Source organism: Globicephala melas, chromosome 2, assembly GCF_963455315.2.
Source record: "Globicephala melas chromosome 2, mGloMel1.2, whole genome shotgun sequence".
NCBI classification, from domain to species: Eukaryota; Metazoa; Chordata; class Mammalia; order Artiodactyla; family Delphinidae; genus Globicephala; species Globicephala melas.
This window is the reverse complement of record NC_083315.2, coordinates 129,023,588-129,037,872: the sequence shown is the minus strand read 5'-3', so window position 1 is coordinate 129,037,872 and position 14,285 is coordinate 129,023,588. Positions and strand designations below refer to the sequence as shown.

The 14,285-nt window shown below is 40.2% G+C and overlaps 1 protein-coding gene across 2 annotated transcripts in view; it reads right to left on the bottom strand.

The window, feature by feature from the left end:
• GNG2 (G protein subunit gamma 2) overlaps window positions 1-13,145 on the bottom strand; it is a 137,834-nt gene extending 124,689 nt beyond the window's left edge. Inside the window, exon 1 of one of the 2 annotated variants that reach the window (XM_030854973.3) lies at window positions 12,684-13,145. The gene's annotated coding sequence lies outside the window, so the exon portion shown is untranslated. The remainder of the gene's footprint in view (window positions 1-12,683) is intronic. The other variant, XM_030854972.3, reaches the window with a different exon arrangement.
• Window positions 13,146-14,285: the final 1,140 nt, after the last annotated feature.

Below are 14,285 nucleotides of genomic sequence, written 5' to 3'. Positions count from 1 at the left end.
CAGACCAATATCACTGATGAATATAGAGGCAAAAATCCTCAACAAAATACTAGCAAACAGAATCCAACAACACATTAAAAAGATCATACACCATGACCAAGTGGGATTTATCCCAGAGATGCAAGGATTCTTCAATATACACAAATCAATATGATACACCATATTAACAAATTGAAGAATAAAAATCATATGATCATCTCAATAGATGCAGATAAAGCTTTTGACAAAATTCAACACCCATTTACAATAAAAACTCTCCAGAAAGTGGGCATAGAGGAAACCTACCTCAAAATAATAAAGGCCATATATGACAAACCCACAGCAAACATCATCCTCAATGGTGAAAACTGAAAGCATTTCCTCTAAGATCAGGAACAAGACCAGGTTGCCCACTCTCACCACTATTATTCAACATAGTTTTGGAAGTCCTAGCAACAGCAATCAGAGAAGAAAAAGAAATAAAAGGAATACAAATTGGAAAAGAAGAAGTAAAGCTGTCACTGTTTGCAGATGACATGATACTATACATAGAGAATCCTAAAGATGTCACCAGAAAACTACTAGAGCTAATCAATGAAGTTGGTAAAGTAGCAGGATACAAAATTAATGCACAGAAATCTCTTGCATTCCTATACACTAATGATGAAAAATCTGAAAGAGAAATTAAGGAAACACTCCCATTTACCATTGCAACAAAAAGAACAAAATACCCAGGAATAAACCTACCTAGAGAGACAAAAGACCTGTATGCAGAAAACTATAAGACACTGATGAAAGAAATTAAAGATGATACCAACAGATGGAGAGATATACCATGTTGTTGGATTGGAAGAATCAATACTGTGAAAATGACGATACTACCCAAAGCAATCTACAGAGTCAATGCAATCCCTACCAAATTACCAATGGCATTTTTTACAGAACTAGAACAAAAAACCTTAAAATTTGTATGGAGACACAAAAGACCCCGAATAGCCAAAGCAGTCTTGAGGGAAAAAAATGGAGCTGGAGGAATCAGACTCCCTGACTTCAAACTATACTACAAAGCTACAGTAATCAAGACAATATGGTACTGGCACAAAAACAGAAACATAGATCAATGGAACAAGGTAGAAAGCCCAGAGATAAACCCATGCACCTATGGTCAACTAATCTATGACAAAGGTGGCAAGGATATACAATGGAGAAAAGACAGTCTCTTCAATAAGTGGTGCTGGGAAAACTGGACAGCTACATGTAAAAGAATGAAATTAGAACACTCCCTAACACCATACACAAAAATAAACTCAAAATGGATTAGAGACCTGCTCTAGACCTCCTAGAGTAATGGGAATAAAAGCAAAAATAAACAAATGGCACCTAATGAAACTTCAAAGCTTTTACACACCAAAGGAAACCATAAACAAGACGAAAAGACAACCCTCAGAATGGGAGAAAATATTTGCAAACGAATCAATGGACAAAGGATGAATCTCCAAAATATATAAACAGCTTATGCAGCTCAACATTAAAGAAAACAAACAACCCAATCCAAAAATGGGCAGAAGACCTAAATAGACATTTCTCCAAAGAAGACTTACAGATGGCCAAGAAGCAAACGAAAAGCTGCTCAACATCACTAATTACTAGAGATATGCACATCAAAACTACTATGAGGTATCACCTCACACCAGTTAGAATGGGCATCATCAGAAAATCTACAAACAACAAATGCTGGAGAGGGTGTGGAGAAAAGAGAACCCTCTTGCACTGTTGGTGGGAATCTAAATTGATACAGCCACTGTGGAGAACAGTATGGAGGTTCCTTAAAAAATTAAAAATAGAATTACCATATGATCCAGCAATCCCACTACTGGGCATATACCCAGAGAAAACCATAATTCAAAAAGACACATACATCCCAATGTTCATTGCAGCACTATTTACAATAGCTAGGTCATGGAAGCAACCTAAATGCCCATTGACAGATGAATGGATAAAGAAGATGTGGTACATATATACAATGGAATATTACTCAGCCATAAAAAGGAACGATATTGGGTCATTTGTTGAGACGTGGATGGATCTAGAGACTGTCATACAGAGTGAAGTTAGTCAGAAAGAGAAAAACAAATATTGTATATTAACGCATATATGTGGAACCTAGAAAAATGGTACAGATGAACCAGTTTGCAGGGCAGAAATTGAGACACAGATGTAGAGAACAAACGTATGGACACCAAGGGGGGAAAGCGGCGGGGGAGTAGGGGTGGTGGTGTGATGAATTGGGTGATTGGGACTGACATGTATACACTGATGTGTATAAAATTGATGACTAATAAGAATCTGCTGTATAAAAAAAAATTAAATTTAAAAAAATTTTAAAAAACGACCATCTCTAAATTGCTACATATTTTATGTATTGTTACCAATAATACTTTTTTCTCTAGAGCTTGAAGGGATAACCAGAGCCTATCAGTCAGGATAAGCTAAGGTTATACTGTGGAAACAACCCCCAAATCTTTTAAGACAGAAAAACTCATTTTTCACTCTCACTATGTGTTCATTGCAGGTCAGTGGAGAGACCATCTCTGTGTTGTCTTTATTCTAAGACCCAGGCTTAAGAGCTCAGCCACTGTCCCTGTGTTTCCACCACTGTCAATTGCCAAGGAATGCGCTCACATTCTGGTCATTATAAGCTTCCTCCTAGAGGTGAACATCACTTCTGCTTTCACTTCACTGGTCAATGCAAGACACAGGGCTACACCTAACTAAAGCAGATGGAGACCTGTAAGCCTATCATGAGTTGGGAAGGAAAACCAGAAATATTTTTGCCTAATCACATGCATTGGTGAACAAATAGTGCAAGCCTGAGACTGTCACTTAACTAAGTCACAACACTGACGTCTGACTATGCCGAGGAAGCAGGCTTCCTCAGGTGATTCCTTACTTCAAGTTCTGAGCACCTGTGGTTCATGTTGGGCCATAATCATTTCTGCTAAAACTGGCTGAGAACCCCATGGCTAGAACTAAAGATCCTCTACTCCATCTTTGTGGTAACAATAATAATTATACTAATAATAGCTACAATTCTGAATAGTTAGTTACTATATGTCAGGCACTATGACATGTAAAATAAACATTTTACATACATTATATAATTTTCCCCTGACAATTTTGTGAAGTAGGTATTGTCATTATATCCCAATCTATAGATAAGGAAACAGAGGCATAGATAGTTTAAGCAACTTGTCCAGGACATTCTGATTCCAAACCAATGTTCTTTAACAACTATGCTCTCCTGTGTATTAAGCCTTAGAATATTATTTTTGTATACTGTAGTATTTTCAGATTATTTTAAAACATAATAAAAAATCAATTTTTTTTTTGCTTAGAAATTTTCATTTTTTTAACTTAAATTTTGTATTAGTTTAATTTTAAAAAAATGTGGGGACTGTTTGATATCAAGTTTTCTTTTCCCCCAATGGAAAAAAAATAATAAAACTGTTAGCGAAATTACTTTAATGCCTATATACAGTAATGTTCTCTAAACACAGCCATCATTCATGAAGTTTAAAAAATAATGGCAAAGGATCCATTCAATTCTCCAAAGAAAGAGTAGACTAAAAGGACTGTTAATTTTTTTTTTCTGTGTAAATTTTTTCACAATTTTTCTCATATGGTTCTGTGCAGATCAGATAAATACCCTTCTTAAACACAGCTCTGTTGGCAAAGCTTAGAAATGAACTTTTACTTTCCTGTTTAAAGATGCAAATATACGAGTAGGAAGCATTCGATCATTTATTACAGAGAAGGTATTCCTACCATTAACACTTAATCTGTTACGATGAGAATGCACAGAAATACACCTAGAGGCAAGCAGTAAAAACACTGTAATGACGGCAGCTTCACTGCAATTTCCCTTTTTCACTCCTGCTGCCTCACAAACCTAGCCTCTGAAATGAAATATCAGAATGAAAAATAGGAACCATGAAGACAATGCAACAATAATAGAACTGCATGTTGCCTCTGCAGTTGGAAAGTGGAAAACTATTTTCAAAATAACTCATAATCAGAAATTTCAGAGAGCATTCTTGCTTCTCTTACATGTGCTGTAATCCACAAAATGCATACCTCTCTAGACAAAACAGTGTTTTCCTTTAAGTCTGATAGACATCATAAACAGAACCCTTGGCCTCTCTTGCTCATTTCTTGGCCCAGGGTGGATTTTATTTAGATCAAATTGATTTAAATGACGAGTCAGGAAGACTCAATTTAATTATATATATATGTGTATTTTACAATGCAGAAATGCAGGGCTAGTTGTCTAAATTAAATGCCATTCTTATCACTTACTAGGACCTGATGTAATTTCTTCTGGAATCATTTGTTTAGAAGGTGATTCTTTGCTTCATCTCACAGGAGCCATTTTGTATTTTCTTCCAGGACTCTTTCTCTAGTCTACCTAGATCATCACCATCAACTAAAGCAAGCTTTTCATTTGTGTGTATTTGTGTATGTTTGTTTTTCTGAAAGGAGAATGCATGGAAACACTGTTCAACTCAAAGTTGTATGATTTTGATAAGTTTAACCTTTTGGGCCTTGATATCTTCATGTATAGGATGGAAACAATAATAGTGGCAGATTCTGTTGAACACCCGATACCCATTCACCCCTTCTTCCTTGCTAATAGAGCTAGACCTTTTTCTGGAGTCTGGTGACCAGACCAGTTTTTCAGAGAGGCGGGCCTGCACCATGGCCTCACAGGACACTTGAACTAGCCAATCACAGCAGCTCTGTCTGCCTCACTACTAATAGGGAAGGCACATGAGTTGTGAATGTCATCTCAGAGAGGCCTTCAGGGATTACCCAACAAAGGTAAAATTCCCATGGCCACACCATCATACACACAATCTCTATCATTCAATCTGTTTCTATTTTAATCCACCTCAGCACTTATCACTACCTGATATTTTCTTGTATTGTAATTTGTTTCTGTCAATGGGGTCCGATCCTGGCTAATTCTGATCTGATTAGTCTAGGTTGAGGCTGGGCCATAGGTGTTTTTTCAAAGTACCCCTCAGTGATTTCTAATGTGCAGCTAGATCTGTAAACCATTTGTTTATGTGTTTACCAGGTCTCTCTCAATAGAAGGTAATTTACAAGAAAACAAAGAACTGGCCTGTTTTGTTCATCCAAGTGTCCCTGGCCCCTCGAAGGACACATGGCACATTGCAGACATTCCGTTAAGACTTGTGGACAGACTGACTGTATTGTAGTTCTGTCAGTATTTGTCTGTTTTCCCAGTAGTTTATAAGCTCCTAGAATATCTAGTCCACTCTGCATAAAAAAATAAGTGACTCAAGAAAGTTCATTAAACGAATGATAAACAAACTGCATTTGTGAACCCAAATGTTCTCACCAAAAACAAACAAACAAAACAAAAACAAAAATCCCACAAATATATGTGAGGTGATGTATGTGTTAATTAACTAGATGGGAGGAATCCTTTCACAGTATATATGTATATCCAATCACCATGATGAACACTTTAAATATCTTATAATTTTATTTGCCAATTACACTTCAATAAAACTGAAGTTGAAAACAAACAAAAACCCAAGCTGTATTTGTGTGCTGTAAGGAAGACAAAGATGAAACTGGGTGTGGCTGCTGTCCTCAAAGAGTTTGCAAAAGAAAAAAAAAAAAAAAAGCAGATTTTCATTATACACACAAGAATGCACTAATTGCTGTGATGAAAGAACAAAAGACTTCAGGGGAAGTAAAAATTGCTTTTTATTGGGAAAGGAAGAAACCAAGGAAGACTTCATGGAAGAGACAGCATTTGAACTGAGCCTCACAGGATGAATGGAATTTGGCTACGCAGAGAAGCAAGACTACAGGGGTGAAGTGTGGAAGGAGAAGCAGGAAAGTTCTTCCAGGGAGAGGGAAGAACACAAACAACAAATCAGCCCAGCTGGAGGTCAGGAGGGCTAGAACAAGACACTGGCTGTCAACATGGGAAAGATTAGATGGTGTCAAGATATGTTTCCAGTGACAATGCAAAGGTCTGAGCAACTGACTCCAACTTGGTTGTTTGGTGAGGAAAACAATGAAATTGGGTTTTCCTAATTGAGGGACTGAGAATGGGGTGTCAATAGTCGTGGAATCAGGTGAGGAGCTGGTTTTGAGTGGGGAAAGGCAATGGCAAGCACTGATTTGGAGTCTCAGTTTCAGTGGGTTGGATGTTCTGGCAAGTTTGCAGGGTGCTCGATGTGCACGTTTAGAGTAGGTGAGAGATCAGGATGGAGAATCAGATTTGGAACTGCCCCCCACCCCAGTGACAATGACAGAAATCATAGAAAAGGGTTTGATAAAGGAAGAGGGAGAAATTTAGTGGCAGAAGAATCGAATCTTGAGAACACTCATATTTGGGGAGCAGAACTTGGAGTTAATGGAGATGTTGGGAGCCTTCAGAGAGGCATGAAGGGTGGCAGAATATGCCACTCCAAAATATGCCTGTTTGGCATAAGAATTATTTCAGGTAGATTATCGTGGAAACAGGAGACACTGGAGAGATTATGAAAACATACTAGAGGTTACATTTTTGTAAGGGAAATTTACATTATAAAGGAAATCTCGTGTAAGGGTGCCTCCCTCTCTGTTCCAGGAAAAGAAGGAGTGGAACCAACTTAAATATGTATATCAAATCTTACTCTTATTTACCACACTTTTCCTGGCCGCCTCCCCATAACTGCCCTCCTTCACTCCTCCTTAATTTTGTCTTTAGCTCAAGATGGTATTTAAGCCTGAGTTCTAAACCACTTCTGAGAGCTCCTCATTTTTCCCTGGTATCTCCCATGTACACATGAGGTATACAAGTTAATAAATGTCCATTTGTTTTTCTCTTATCAATCTGTCTTTTGTTACAGGTTTCTCAGCACTGAGAAAGGTGGAGGGAAAACTATTTTTCCTTCGCTACAGGTAGGAAGAAAACAAAGTTAGTAGAGGTTACCAAAGTCAAAGGGAATCTTTGTTGGCAACTGGTTTGTTTAAATTTATATGTGTAAACTAAGCATGTTTGCAGGCAAAGAGGCAAGGGCCAATAAAAAGAAGAAGCCAAATGTGTAAGGAGATAGAATTATTGTCAGAACATAGTCCCCTAGAAAGTAAAAGGAAATAAGAGTCCAAGTCCAGGCTTGAAAGAAAAGCTGTGCTAATCTGACCTAGGAAGGGAGGAGAAGAAAATGAATGAAGACATGAGAAATTGTGAGGTGGTAAAGAATGAGGTTGAGGAATTCCATAATATATGCCTTCTCCAAATAACAGGAGGTGAGGTCACCTGTAATGAATAAAGGGAGTGGGGGCTTGGGTTTAATGGTTTTCATTGAAAATGCAGAGGGTATAGTAAAAAGTGAAATTAAAAAAAAAAAAAAAAAGGATTTCCTAAGAACAGCAATGGCCCTGCTCATGTTGCAAGGAATCTGGAGTAGAGCCCATCACTCCAGTTTCCAGACCCTCTCCTTCAGCTCTATTGCCAGATGCCTGGGGCAGAGGATAATGGGAAGGTCTGATCCTGACAACCAGACTGGCAGGGGGACAAGGGAAGGCCAAAGAAATAGGGAGGAAGGGTCAGGTGACTGGCTTTACTAAGTCTTTCCATTAAGAGCTTGACTGTATAACAAGAGATAAAAGGGCTGACCCTGTCTTATATCTTCACTTCTAAGAAACATGTTATCTCTAGAGTTTGAGAATTGAACTCCCTCTTTTCTAATGTTTAAGGAAGTCCTCTAGAGATTCTGAACATTGTCTGAATATTGACTCCCATTAACTATAATTGATTTTCTTTAACGTAAGAGTTTTAAGGAACCACATATATCTCTAACGCTCTTACCTGAAAATCTGAATTTCAATTCCACATTGGCATCTTTACATTTGAACAAATTTGAACACAGAAACATAGCATATTAACTTTAAACATTACCCTCTTCTTTTTAAACAAAAGAATATGGTCTTCCAAACAATTTTTAAAGTGACAAAGTATAATGACTTTCTCTATCCATTTGCCCTACTGTGGATGGAAGTAAAATGGAAATTGAATTGGGAGGTGAGGTATTAATCAACTGTGCAGCTCTAGAAAGGTAACAAATTCTGGTCCTATTTTATTATCCATCATGGAGGGGTTGATACAGGCTAGGTTTGTTCCCAGGTCATTTTTAGCTCTGCAATTCCATGATGTCATAGGCTGGGACAAAGTCTTAACCCAGCTCTGTTCCCCTCTCCCACCTGGGTCTAGTAAAGCCAGTCATGGGTCTTCCCAGTAACTACAGAACCAACAGATTTGCAAATTTTATAAAGTTGGAGGTCATTATCCAACCTCCTAGTACACACACAGAGTGCATTACAAAAAATTAACACACAGTTTTTCAGGAGCTCTTCAAACCATTCAAGGTCAACATCTGCACCCACACCATAAACCTCAGGTATCACTGCTGTTCAAGAGTCTTCCCTAATCTTTCTGCCCAGATCACCTCAGCCCCATCCATACCCTGCCTCACTGGTTTTGGAATGGAGAGTGAAATCTGTGGTGGAAAGTGAAACACAGGATTCTTATTTTCAAAAGTGAAATTTAGACTAGAATCCCATTGCATTAGTAGAAACTTCTCTCAGAATCTATTGTTGTTTAACTACTATAGCCCCTTTCCAAGGTTAATCCTCTCCATTATAAAGAGTTTGAGAACAATTTAGCATGTAGTTTCTCCTCCCTTTTTCTGAACTTGCTACCTATTGGGCACTTTTTCTCCTGCAGCTAATGAGTAGAGACTAGAAAGACACTGAAGTGATGGCCCCCTCCAGGGGGGGCCTGGCCTGCACCTGACCAGCAGGATCACTGGTCTACAATTAGGGTTTGAATTTCACTATCAGGTTCTTGATATCACTAATTATCAGGATCTACGCAGATTTTCTTTCTCCTCTTGCGTTTAAAAGTTACTTTTGAGAGATGAATTTCACTTGGGCAGGGATAATACTGGTGTATGCAAGAGACTGAATACAAATATTATAATCATGATCTTTCTGACACACTATGTTAAGAGATGCCGCCATTTCAAAACGTCTCCTCGAAAACAACCCAATTAAAAAATGGGTAAAGGACTTGAATAGACATTTCTCTAAAGGAGACATACAAATCGCCAACAGGCACGTGAAAAGATATGCAACGTCACTAATCCTCAGGGAAATGCAAATTGAAACCACAAAGAGATACCAATTCACACCCACTGGGATAGTTACTGTCAAAAACAAACAAACAAAAAACCCCAGGAAATAACAAATGTTGGTGAGGATTTGGAGAAATTGGGACCCTCGTGTACTGCTGTGGGAATAGAAAATGGTGTGTAGTGGCTATGGAAAACAGTATGGCCATTCTTCAAAAAATTAAACACAGTTACCATATAATACAGCAATTACACTTCTGGGTACCCCAAAAGAAGTGAAAGCAGGGATATTTGTACACCCATGATCTATTCACAATAGCTAAAACATGGAAGCGACCCAAGTGTCCATCAACAGATTCATGGATAAAAAACTATAGTATATACATACAATGGAATAGTATTCAGCCTAAAAAAGGAAGGAAATTCCAACATATGCCGTAACATGGATGAACCTTGAAGACATTTTGGTAAGTGAAACAAGCCAGTCACAAAAGGACAAATACTGTATGATTCCACTTACGTGAGGTACCTAGAGTCGTCATAGACAGAAGGTAGAATGGTGGTGCCAGGGGCTGGGGGGAGGAGGGAATGGGGCGTTACTGTTTAATGGGAACAGATTTTCAGTTTGAGAAGATGAAAAAGCTCTGGAGATGGATGGTAGTGACAGTTGCACAGCAGTGTCAGTATACTTAATGCCACAGAATGGCACACTTACAAATAGTTAAAATGGGAACTTTTATGTTATATATATTTCACTACAGTTAAAAAAAAATGTCTCCTGAATCTTTGAGATAGTGGCAAAGATCAAGAATACGCTAACTTTTCCCGACGCAGAAGAAAAAATGACATCTGAGTACCTACTAGGTACCAGGCAGGCACTCACAAATCACACGCAAAAGCAAAAACCAAATAAAACACAACAAATAAACAATAACAAAAAATACCCTGATTATGTACTATTAACCCTTTTTTACAGTGAAGAAAGCAAGGTTCATAACAACGTACCAGCTGAAGGAGTGAGAACCAGTGGTAGGATTCAAAGGCAGATCTGCCTGACTCTTGAAGCCTGCATTCTTTTCACTCCACCATGCTGTTTTCTGCTACCCACAGTTGTCTCTGAAGAGGCTTTGTGCTTTGACTATAGAGCTTTTATACTTAAAAGTTGAGCCTGCCTTCTGAAGTAGGCTAAAAAAGTCAGCCGACCAAATGCATTCACTACGAGCCCACCATGAGGCCCAGGACCAACCAGGAGTCGTGTTTCCACTCTGCCGTTGGCCATATGGCAGAAAAACACACACACACACACACACACAATTAAAATTTCAGTGTTGGTTGACTCCCTCAAAAGCCTCCGAACACTGTGGACAAAAGTAGTATGTCTTTTAATATTCCATTTGGCCAGAAGAAGAGAAAATAGTCCCATTTTACAGGACAGGAACTTTTTCGTCTTTTTCTTAAACCTCCTGCCATCGTAGTTACGGATCTGCTGTTACTCATTCATGTTGTGCTTCAAGCTGGAATTTCATAATTAAGGGAATGTTTGGGGCTGTGCAGAAAATAGGCATCTCTTGTTTGATGTTTTCTGAAAGAGAGCAGGGGGCCTCTGGACTCCCCTGTGCCTATGAGTCAAGGTTTCATTTTCTGACTCTTTTGTGAAACACAGTGAGGAGTAAAGCAGATTGTCTACACATCCTCACACAAAGCAGGGTGTTGGCATTATCTAGTGAATCCAGCCCGTAGCTGAGTAAGTACCAGAGTGTGAGCCCCATCCTCATTCATACAGCCCGGACTCCCAACTTTCCATTTCATTTAATGACAGGCAGCTTGAGCACAGAGATCCAGTTAGGGGCATTCGGGATCCAAGATGCACCCGAGATCTCCTCTCTGGGAAGATGATCTTTACATATGGTTCCAGTTCCCGTATGTCTCCCAGACATACGGGAACTGGAACCATGGAATATGTGGCGTGACTTGTTTTGCCCACAGGTTTGATTAAATTCAATGGATTTGTCAGAGGGGCTCCATGGTTTCAATACCAGCACTATTTCGCCTCTTAGTCATCACACAGGTTTAGTTTCATAAGTATGCTCAGAAAATTTGACATTTTTTTCTTTAGTACCTAAAGATTCTTATCTCTGAAAATGCACTGCTACCCCACAAATTTTGAGAAGACAAATCAATTTCATAAGGTGACATTAAAAAAAAAAAAAAAACTAGAGCTCTTCACAATTGAGAATAATGATAAATGAGGAAGCATATACACTTTCCATGGCATATTTAGTGTTTAAAACCTACACTTTAAGAATGAGTGTCTAAATATGACCTTTTTATTATTTTTACTCCACTATAATCAGTTCTTTCTTTTGAAAATTATCTCCTTTCATTGTAAAAATGCAAGACAAAACCTTTTATCAACGATCACTTATTGCTTAACCACATTTTCTGCTGGAGACACAGCTTAATTTTTAAATCAGGCTATGCTAGGATATTAAACCCTCCTACATATCCTGCCAAAGAAATCTCACAATCTCATTTCTAATCCGTTAGACCTATTTACTGCACTTGTATGTATCATTCACAAATATGAACAAGCCATGGCCACAGACTCTAATAAGAGGACCCATTGCTCAAGAAAATCAAAGAATAAAAATCAAGTTCTGATTTCACTATTTCGTCCATCCACAGCATAGGCAGGTAAGGAAACAACCTGGCAACACTTTTACATGTTGTCCATCACTGAGGCTAATATGCACCTTGACCTATAGATGAATAAAATCTATATAAACATAAAATCCATATATACACTGCTATCCGAGTCTAGACAAGTTAAACCCGCCACACTCTTTTGAGAAAGAATGCAACTTTAGGATAAGACCCACTGGTAAATGATAGCTGTTTCTGAGGTTATCCTGAAAGCAGCTGCACAGAGCAGAGGGAGGAAGACACCTTTTTTTTTTTAATGGTAAATACTGCCCCTCACATACGCAATTCCAGCCTTTGTTGGCAAATTCTGAGTACAAAAGGATTTAACCCCCCAAACAAACAAACAAAAAGCCAAATCACAGTCCTCATGCTGCAAGATAGAAGCTACCCCAGTGCAATGTGTAAGAAAGATAATGCAATTAACATTTTACACTCCTCAAACAAGACTGCAACGTTCGGATGATCAGCCCACAGCTTCACAGCCCCAATTGATTTCCACTGGGCTCTGCTTTCCTTCCAAGAGAACTGCAAACAGCTTCTTAACATTTAGCGTGTTTTCCTGATGAGTCACCGAAGCTAAGCACTAATGAGGATTATTTTTTTTCAAATCAAGGTGTCACGAATTTGGTCCTTCTCAAAAATCCCTGCTAACACAACCCATCCTGACCATTTCCCCCCATCCCCGGAACAATGTGTCTTTCTTCCCCCTCGAAATCTGCCCTTACAACCGCAGGCGAGGGTCATTTTTCTCTTAGCGAGGAGCAACACGAAAAGTGTTTCCTTTACCTTGGCTCCCGAGGCTGGTCCGAGACGAGTGGCTTTCCTCCTCCCTCCGAGCCGCTGTGTGCAGGCGAGCTCCGGCGCAGCCCGCCCAGCCCAGCCCAGCCCAGCCCCGCAGTAGTAGGAGCTGCCCACGGCGCGGCAGCCGCTGTGTGTATGTGTAGCAGCGGCTCCTGCAGCCCAGGGACTAGTCCCCACCCAGCTTTGTCTTCAGTCATCGGTCTTTCTACAGGAAGCAGCGCATCTCCCACTTCCTCCTCTTGCTTGCTGTGAGCTGCTTACTTCTTTCCCTCTCCTTCCATTTCAGGGCTCACGGGAGCCCTTTCCTCTTCTCTTGGGCTACCGACACCAATGTGACTACAATCCCCTTTTCCCCTTTGTTCCAAGACCCTTTGGGGCCGTCTGTTCCTTCCTTCCCCTTACTCCCTCATTCTCTCGGCCCCCTTCCCCACAGAGTTTGCCTTCTCAGCCTGAACTTGGTCTGCTGTTGTTTTGGGGGGTCCCCAGCCCCTGGCTAGGCTCTGCCCCTGAGGTCCAGCCCCAGCCTCCACGGCACCTCCTGATTTACTGTGGCCCCTATCAAGGCAGCGAGCTGAGAGCTTGCAGCTTCCTGCTGCAGCATTTTTCTCTGTGGCCAACATTCCCGATGCTTCATTTCTCCAAGGTTCCACTACCACTGAGATCTCGCTTAACCCACGTGCTCAGAAAAGAATGGCCCTGATAAGTATTCTTGTGGGGCATAGGAGCTAAACCAAGTCCTGCAATGCTACCCGTGGCCTAATAGTGAAGCCATATTCCCTGAAAGATTCTCAGTGGTGGGGAGTAGCAAGGTAGAGCTGAACGCTGGATCTTCTCACCCCAGAAACAGAGCCCTCTCCCTCTCCACCCCACACTAGCAGGGCTAAAAGAACCCTCGTCATCTTCTTTTCCTTTCCCTTCACTTTAGGAGGTGGTGCAGTGTTAGGAATAAGGGTAGAGACTGAAGGCCAATCTGCCCACCAGTATTTGAGTCCCAGCGGTCATTACTGATTTATGAACTTGGGCAAATGAACTTCTACATGCCTCGATTTCCTCATCTGCAAAATGGAGGCGATTATCGTCATACCCCATAGCAGAACTCTGAGGATGAAATGAAATGGTGCACAAAATGATAATAATCATTCCTGAAACACAGGATTCGTTCGATACATATTAGCTCCTATTATTTTTAGACGACATCGATGCTCAGAGACGGCGAGTGACTCTCGCAGTCAGCAGCCAAAGCAGGACCAGTACTTGGTTTCCCGATTCCCCATAGTAGGATATTCACCACTAAACCTCAATGCTCTCGGGACTCTGAACTTATTCAGCCTGTGAGTCATTCTTCCCCACTATGAACACAAGGTGCTTTGGGGAAGCTACAGATTAAACCCAGGCTGAGGGTGGGGCTGGGGGAATCCTTCTTGTGACCAGGCAACACCATTAAGAAACCTCTCCTCAAGAATCAGTGCCTGGAAAGCTGGGCAACAGTTAATTCCCAGCTCTATTTTTCAATCCAGGCTTGCCTTACCCCTCCAGCAAGTAAACTAACAAGAAATGTTGGAAATCTAAGGCAGATGCAGGATAACT